The sequence below is a fragment of the Fukomys damarensis genome, unplaced genomic scaffold (genome assembly GCF_012274545.1).
Source record: "Fukomys damarensis isolate Sample0158 unplaced genomic scaffold, DMR_v1.0_HiC HiC_scaffold_9, whole genome shotgun sequence".
NCBI classification, from domain to species: Eukaryota; Metazoa; Chordata; class Mammalia; order Rodentia; family Bathyergidae; genus Fukomys; species Fukomys damarensis.
The window spans coordinates 37,152,140-37,161,266 of NW_022900921.1; the positions used below are offsets into that span (position 1 = coordinate 37,152,140).

Consider the following 9,127-nt stretch of genomic DNA (forward strand, 5'->3'; position numbering starts at 1 on the left):
TTTTTTTTTTTTTTTTTTTTTGGTACCAGGGATTGAAATCCAGGCAGCAGGACTACTGAGCTAAATCCCCAGCTCTACCCTCTTTTTATTCTTTGTTCAGGTGCTATCTCTGATCTTTAAGGTAACACGTTTTACAAAAAGGAAAATTTCTCCTAGGCCTTTTAGGGATTTTTAGTTCCCCACTTCCCTAAGTGCCACAGAAATGGATGATCAGTGGTTTTATACTACAGGAGAGAAACAATGAGCTCAGGAAATCACTGCTTTTGTACTAAGTGGTAAGCATGACTGCTCCCTGTTGGGAGAAAGGTCTCATTCCTCAAGGTTGCTCAGTACAAACTACAAACATAATCTTAAAAACTGTGTCAAGTAAAGCACCTCAAATTCTAACACAACCAGAAGGACATATGCAAGTGTTAGACTTCAGTGGGTTGGACAAAATCCCTAGAAAGACACATCCAAATCCTAACTCCAGTACCTGTGAGGGTGACCTTATTTGGACTTCATGTCTTTTCAGATGTATTTAAGATTCAGCTCTGAGGGTGAATTTACTTTGATTCTGAGGTAATTTTGAGTACAGTGATTATAATCCTAAGAGAAAGAAGAGAGAGATATGACACCTAGGGAGGGCGCCCATGTGGAGAAGGCAGGCATGGTTGTGAGGAGTACCAAATTCTAAAAGCAAAAGATCTGCCAGGGACCCCCAGCAGAGACACACATGGCATGGAGTCTCCTCTGAGATGCTAGAGGAAACCAACTATACTGACACCTCGATTTTGGACTTCTGGCTTCTAGAATCGAAGAAGAAAAACTTTTGTTTTATTCAGCTACTAAGTTGTAATGATTTGTAACACAAAAACCAAGGATAAGAATTTCCTAAAAACTTGTCTCTCACTTGTACTGTGCCCTATCACATACCAGTATTTTACTTGGGGAAACTCATAGATACCAGCTATAGTTTGGGGCAGTCACTGGCATTCCTAAATACCCTGAAAGCTCTCTTAATACTCTCAAAATCTCACAATGTCTCAGCAGAGGGGAAAATAAAGTCTTATTAATAATGTCTTCAAATTTGGCTTTCTAACTGAAAAGTCCAGAAGAGGCACCAAGAGAATTGAGAATCTAATCAAAGGCATTTAAAAGATTTAGAAGCCAAGCCAGGCGTGGTGGCGCACACCTGTAATCCCAGCACTCGGGAGGCTGAGGGAGGAGGATAGCTGTGAGTTCAAGACCAGCTTGGGCTATATTGTGAGTTCCAGGTCAGTCTCAAATAAATAATGAGATCCTGTCTCAAAAAAAACAAAAACAAACAAACAAAAAAGATTCAGAAGACACAGATTTCAACCAAGCATAATGGCACACACCCATAATCTCAGCCCTAAGGAGGCTCAGGCAGGAGGATCACTACCAGTTTGAGGCCAGCCTGGGCTACATAATGCCCAAATTTAACTACATAGCAAGACTCTGTCTAAACAAAGGAGAAAAAAAAAGGGGGCCAGGAATTTAGCTCAGTGTTGGCTGCCACCTGACTCACAAGCACAAGGTCCCGAGTTCAATTACCAGTACCAAAAAAATAAAAAATAAAAAAAGGAAAAAAAGAAGATACAGATTTGAATTTAAAAAGAACAATAATTCAAAACTTCTTACTCTGAAATAATTAGAAACAGTCATTGCCAAAGGCAAAGAAAGAAGGCAAAGAAAAACTTTACTTCAAATACTTAATATGCAACAGAAAAACTAAGGTAATCATATTGTTCATTTAAGTATAACTCATCATTAGTTGGTACAGCAATTAAAATATGAAAGCTAAAGCAAGTCTGCCTCTTAACAGTCACCTGACCTTCACAGTCTATAGAAGGGAAAAGCACTACTTAAATCACAAGGTTGTCTCATACATTAAATGAAAATTAACATGTAAATTCACTTTGTAACTTGTGAACTTTTAAATGACAGTAAATTTTAGACTACATTATTTCTGAATATCTAACTCCATAAACATTAATACAACTATGAATTATTAATTCTGGGCAAAAGAACTTAAAGTATTTTTATGTTCTTTGAAGAAAACTACTAGACAATAATAAATTCTTATTTTTCTTGGGAAAAATAAATCAAACATTTAGAAAGTTCAAATGTGGTTTTTAAAACTGGTCATCCCTTACTCTTAATTAAGAGTAAGAAAAATTTCCTCTTGACATATATCATCTTCACTCAAATTTGAACATGATTACCTTACATAGTAATTTATAAATTAGCTTTGTACATATCTTATGAACAACCTAATTTAAAGAGTATTTTCTATACTAACAAGACTAATTTCTCTAGGAAATATGATTTATATATACAAATGATTAAATTTTCAGAATTTCTAAACTTTGTAAATTATCATCAATAATATAGTTGATTTAAGTTTACAAAAATAGTTTTTCTAAATGTTGATAACAAGTCAACAGTTTCCATTATTCTAAATTAACTACCCTGAGACTTACCATTTTTCACTTTTTCCTACCAAACATACAAAGTGGTTTACACTGTTGCTCAAAGGAGCCACAATGAAATACGTAAGTCCCAGAATCAAAACACAAATGCCTCTGTGCGGGTGGAAGGCTGGCAGTTAGCCACAAATGAGTTAAGCAGGAAAGAAAGGCACTCTGGAGACCTGGCAGACTGTGCCCATCTCCTGATACAGCCAATACTCAGGTCATCCAACCACTGAACAGGAAGATGATCCCTGAGCACCTACTCTCTCAGAAGCCATAAACCTGGATTTTTATAGAAAACTCTTGATTTTCAACTCTTAGCAACTACTTTAAAAGCTGTTAAAATACAGTTCAAAAGAAACATCACGAGGCTACCAGCCTGTGGCTCCCTCCTTTCTCTCAATTTAATCCCCATCACTTTTTTCTCCAGAATATCCAAGCCTAAAAGAATAAGAAAGGGTATGACACATGGAATAAAAAAGCTAGAGAAAATACTAAAGTTCAGGTATCTTGTTACTGACTGAAGAAGCATAAAAATAAGAACCACTTTTGCAGCCTTAGTGGCTCCCCTCTGTAGACTGGCAACTACACTGAGCAAAGACAGTCCCGAGGCTTCTTTACTAGGAGCGCAGAGCAGGCCATGCAACTATGTGAACTTGGGAGCCATGCTTCCTGGAGCTACAGCACAACGCTGCCACTCTCTCATCACTTCAAAAGTGAACAATAAAAAAGTAAAATAAAGCTGAACAATACCATCCAATGGAGTCACTGTGAGAAATACTATCGTATATGAAACAACTATGGTAGACATATGGGTGCGAAATTTGTTAAGTACAGCTTAGTATAACCCTTACAACTTTGTGCTTTTCTTAGGAAGAAATCCTTTGAGAAAGAAAAGCTAATCTCAGAGTCTGAGTCAGTATGTGAGCATGTTCTTGCTGTGTCTTCCCTTAAACAGATCTTAAAACATGTTTGTTATCAGTGAAAGCTCTAAATAAACCAATGTTATTTTGATGGCTCTCCCCTCAGTAGATATGCCATTTTCCCCTCGCTCAGGGTCACTGCAGAGTTAAAGTCATTCCTTATTCACCTTTGTGTTTCAGTATTACATGCCAATGGTGGAAGTGGTCTTTCCAAAAATATATGCAATGTTACTGAACTTTACTAAGTAATTCAACAAACATTTTCTGTAGTCATGATCGTAAGCCTTCTTATTTCATTTCAAATACTGCTAACAATATATATATTTTGGAGAGAGCAATTTCTTTGTATGCCAAAATATTAATTTGACATCTTTGGGAATAGGAGAAAGTAAAAGGAACTAAAAGATATCATAAACATATATATATGGCCAAGTTTAATAAAAAATACACACAAAGAAAAGAATAAGTTTATAGAATCTACCACTCACAATAATAAATAAGTTTTGGATCCTTTAAAGATATTTCCACTCATGTTTAAGACATGCCATACTTCTGACAAGCAAGATTCTGCTGAGATGTTAAACTGAGTGTGTACTTTCTGAATAAACCCAATTTCTAGAATTCCCTAGGCGGTGACACTTATAGCAAAGTGTTCAGAGAAATGAATGTTATTTAAGTAAACAGCCAAATAATTGTGACTTACTGATCACTCAAATCTAAATATGCATTATAAAAACTACTACAAGCATAAATGTAAAGAAGTTCACAAAAAAAAAAAAAAATTTAAAAAAAAAAAAAAAAAAGAACTGTACCAGCCTAACGATATAAATATAAACATTAATTGGTTTACACAGTATTGATAACATCTAAACATTCTCCGTAATTCTAGAAATGTACACTACTATCTAATTAAAACAAAATGCATCTCATGTCCAGAAGAGCTTTTGTTTGTTTGTTTTGGGTACCAGGGATTGAACTCAAGACCTTGTGCTTGCAAGGCAGGTGGCTGCACCACTGAGATAAATCCCCAACCCCTAAGAGCTTTTAAAAGACAGAAATCCCGGGGCACGGATTTAGCTCAGTGGTTCTGCTGCCTGCCTCACAAGCTTAAGGCCCCGAGTTCAATCACTGACACCAAATAAATAAAGACAGAAATCTCATGAGAAATAGGAAAAATGCAGAAATACTGAAATAAGTTATAATCGTAACCATAAACTAAATAAAGCAAAAAAGAAATTAAAATCCAACAATTTTCAATTCAAAAAAAAAGTACAGCCAGCATGGTGGCGCACGCCTGTAATCCGAGGACTCAGGAGTCTGAGGCAGGAGGATCACTGTGAGTTCGAGACCAGCCTGGGCTACATAGTGAGCTCCAGGTCAGTCTCAACTATACAGTGAGACTCTGTGTCTCAAAAAACCAAAAAAAAAAAAAAAAAAAAAAAAAAAAAAAAAAAGTACATGCTAAACATAGAAAATTGTTTTAAATTACATATAGTGTTCTGAATAAACAAAAAAACTAGCACAAAACTTATCCTTGGTTTATATCTGAAACACTTTTCCTTTGCATCCTATTGAGATTTAGCCAAACATTTTAAATGATATTCCTTAACCTTAAACAACTTATTTAAATGAACTGCATTCAAAACAGTCCCTAGCAGTCACAAATCTCCATCCTCTGCAAAGGTTTACTGAGAGTTAACTATACAGATGCCCCTGACTTATGATGTGATTGCGTTTAATAAACCCACAGTAAATTTAAAATATTGCAAGTAAAAAAATCAATACATGTGACCTACACAACACCACAATTTAGCAAAACAGTTCAATGGAGAGCATTGGTGGTCATCACAAGACTGACTGTGATCTACAGCTTGCTGCTGCTGCTGCTGCTGCTACTGCCACCCAACATCCAGAGAAAATAACCATACCCCACTGCTAGCCCAGAAAAAAGATCAAAATTCAAAATCTGAATTATAGTTTCTACTGATCGTGTAGATCATTTTCTAACTTTGTAAAGTTGGAAAATCATTAGTCAAACCATAGTCTGGAGCTGTCTACTCATAGTACAAATAGAAAATACAAAAATAGCCTTATGTTCATGATCCCTTCCTCTGAGATAGTAAAATCCAGGCCCTGGATAAGGTCAAAATGTACAAGATAAAAGTACTTCAAGCATTCAAGTGGTAAAGTTATTCACCACATTCCTTCCTGTTCTACTTCTTGGAATGCTTTTCTCCTTGCTGGATCCTTGTCAGCTTTCAAATTTCAATTTACTGAAATAAACTATCCATTTTCTATAAAAAATGAATTAATGCATCAAGAAACCAACTCCAGCAAAACGGTTTCACAGTATCCTTTTCTATGTGTTTATTTAACTGTTTTGGGTTGTTAATATGAAGATGATTGAAAGTCAAGGTAAATTTTAAATTACTAAGATTTCTGATTTATTGAGCTTGATATGCCACTGTGCTTATTTGAAAATGAAGGTAGCACCATGATGAAACATAACAAGTAGTTTTTCAGTGTGACAATTTTGATTTATTCTCTTTCCTATGACCTCCTTCCTTGTTGTTTTGACCCATGCATCTCTCATTATTGTTGTGCTGGGGTTTATTGAAGTTATATAAACACATCTCAGTCTGTGTCTCTTGGAACAGTATCTATTAAATCCTGCTAGATGGCTGATAAGACTAAGCAGGGAAGAAAGGTAAATGTGTTTCATGTTTTGTACACAAATGCAGAACTTGTATAACCATATAACTTCATAGTTGTGATCTCAAAAAAGGAATTCCTCATTTTTTTTGCAGTTACTTTAAGAATACTCTAAATCTCTAAACTTCTGAAGTGCTAGAGGTAGAGATGGTCTAATAAATATGTAATAGTACTGTTTTATCCACTTAGCATGTGTTTATTTTTCCTTGTGTACTCAAAGGTGACTTATTTGTTCAGCTCAGAGATTTGTTCAGCTAAAAATCATTCATTAGCAAAAGAAGTGGTCTCCACCTAAAAAAAATGTTTCTTACTATTTTATATTGAGTTGAATATTTGACTCAACATTTTCTACATATAAACAGGTTTCTGGAAGGTTCTTAATAATTGCATTATAGGAAAATTTAGTATGTCATAAGTTCTTATTTGACATTCAACTGTATTGTGCCTATGTTGGTTAATTTCCTTATGAGTCCCAGGATAGAATGACTTAAAGATGAATCTGATGAAAATTGAAAGAAGCTACATTATTACACAAATTATTACATGTATCTTGCTTAAATTTCTGTTCACTAATTTATATCTACCCAATTACATAAGGCAAATTTGGAGGAAATTTTTAAAAATCTCAATATAAATGCTGTCTCCTCCGAGATATTTCCTGACACCACTTAGCTGTTTCCTAGCATAGCATCCCATTTCTTTCCCTCACTGCTTTTCCCCAATCTCTAATTACACATTTGGCTGCTTATGTGCTAGTCTATTATTTGTACCACTGAGTGAAAGAACACTCAAGATGGTATCCACTGCGCTGTCAGCAATTGGCAATGTGCACAGTAAACTTACTGAATGCATACTGCCAGGGCCACAAAAACTGGGGTATGGGTGATCACCTACAATTAAATCTGGTGAGTGGAAAGTTTGTAGGGTGAGAAGAGAAAAGAACATAAAGGTTGAGAGCTGAAGCCACCCAACAGTTAAAAATGTGAGAAGAGCATTCTTCCGGGGCCAGGGTCTAAAGGCTTCCACAATGGTCCAGCGCTTCACACACAATTGTGGGCTTTCCTACCATAAAGCCTCTAACAAAACCGGGCTGTCCCGAACCCCAGGGAATAGAACTGTTTACTTCTATACGGAGAAGGATGAGAAGGCACCCAAATCTGCATGTGGTGTGTGCCTGGACAGACTTTGAGAAGTTCAAGTTCATGCTGGGCGACCTAAAGTTCTTATGAGATTGTCTAAAACAAAGAAGCACATCAGCAGGGCCTACCGCGGCCCAAGTGCCAAGTGTGTCTGTCACAAGATCAAGCATACTTTCCTTATAGAAGAGCAGAAAATCACAGTGAAAGTGTAGAAGGCACAAGCAGAGTCAGAAGTCTAAATAAAAGATGAAGTTCTTCGCATATTAAAAGGTGGAAAAGGGCTGGGGATTTAGTTCAGTGGTTCTGCCACCTGCCTCACAAACACATGGTCCTGAGTTCGATCTCCGGTACCAAAAAACAACAACAACAAAAAAAAAAAGATGGAAAGGCTTGTTAAAAAAATATGTGGGTAGAATAGACAAAAGAGACTAGAAAAGAGAACTTTGCTACATCAAAGGAAAACCAAAGAGTGTTTCAAGACAGGAGTATTCAACCAATGAAAGTTGCCAAGATATCTAGTAAAAACAGATAAAAAGGATCCACTAGATTTCACCTCATGGAGGTTACCAGTAACTTTCTCAACAACCATTTCAGAGCAGTATAGGATCTGATGGCAAACTGCAGACTGACTGCAAGGTGAGGAGGTAGAGGCATGCTTTAGTTTGGACCTGAAATGTCCCTGTGCATTGAAGCCCATGTCTGTTTTCGGACTGTGGAACTATTAAGAGATGGAGCCTAGGGGAATGAAAGGAGGTCACTAAGGGCGTGTAATTGTAGGGGTTCTCAGGTCGTCCCTTCCCGTCTTTCTGTCTGTTTTCCCCATGCCAAGAGGAGAACAGACTTCTTCCACTATGATTCCCAGCAGAATACACTGCCATGACAGGGCCAGCAACCACAGGCTGAAACTGTGAGCTGAAATAACCCTTTTCCTTGTAAGTTGATTACCTCAGGTATTTTGTCAAAGTAAGGGAAAGCTAACACAAAGCACTAATAATAAAATTGCAAAAAGCAGCAGAGAGATGGATGATAACCAATACCTCAGGCAATGAGAGGAAATAATCTTATTAAATCCAAGAGGTTTAGTGGCATATCTGAACCGCCTAAGAATAAAATAATCACGGGAAGCAAATCTCACGATCCCAAAGTACACTAGCCCACTGTGGAAACCCCAAAAGGTGCTTAAACAATCACACATTTTGTGTACATTCGATGTTAAATTGCTTTTGCCTGTTTAATTAACAGTTCCTCGCCAGGCGTGGTGGCTCACACCTGTATTCCCAAGCACTCGGGAGGCTGAGGGAGGAGGATCGCTGTGAGTTCGAGACCAGCTTGGGCTACTTTGTGAGTTCCAGGTCAATCTCAACTACATAGTGAGACCCGGTCTCAAAACAACCAAAAAAATAAATTAACAGTTCCTCATTATGCTGTGAGTGCCCCGGGCAGGGTAGGGACTATGTCTGCTTTATTCATCACCATGTTCCCAGGACCTAGAATGGCTCGATAAATATTTCTGAATAAACTCAGAATTCTGAATACAATCTTAACTATTGTGTAGACGCCTTGCCTGTCCCTGTCTTCGAATGTATTTTTTTCCATTTTGTTATGACTATGCCATGCCACTTAAGCATTTCAAGTATTATCATTACGCCTTAAAAGTCCACTAGCTGAAGCTTTTTAAGTTTTGTGGAAACGGAGTTTACGCCCGCTCTTCCCATTAAACGTTCCACATCATGCAGGAAATCGGGTTAAATGACTGAACTTGGACAAACAGCTGTCTGCTGCAGGGGGGTCTGAGGACCTGGAGCGCCCCAGGTCCCTCTCACAGGCCCTTCAGGGCCTCTCAAGCCCGCCTCGCCGCCAGGGGGCGCCGCAGCTC

General features: G+C 37.5%; 1 protein-coding gene and 1 pseudogene across 1 annotated transcript in view; one reads left to right on the forward strand and one right to left on the reverse strand.

Moving 5' to 3' along the window:
* Positions 1 to 9,127, reverse strand: part of Dtwd2 (DTW domain containing 2) — a 145,412-nt gene that overhangs the window by 77,974 nt on the left and 58,311 nt on the right. The gene's annotated exons all lie outside the window — the stretch shown is intronic.
* LOC104868926 lies at positions 7,140 to 7,490 on the forward strand (annotated as a pseudogene).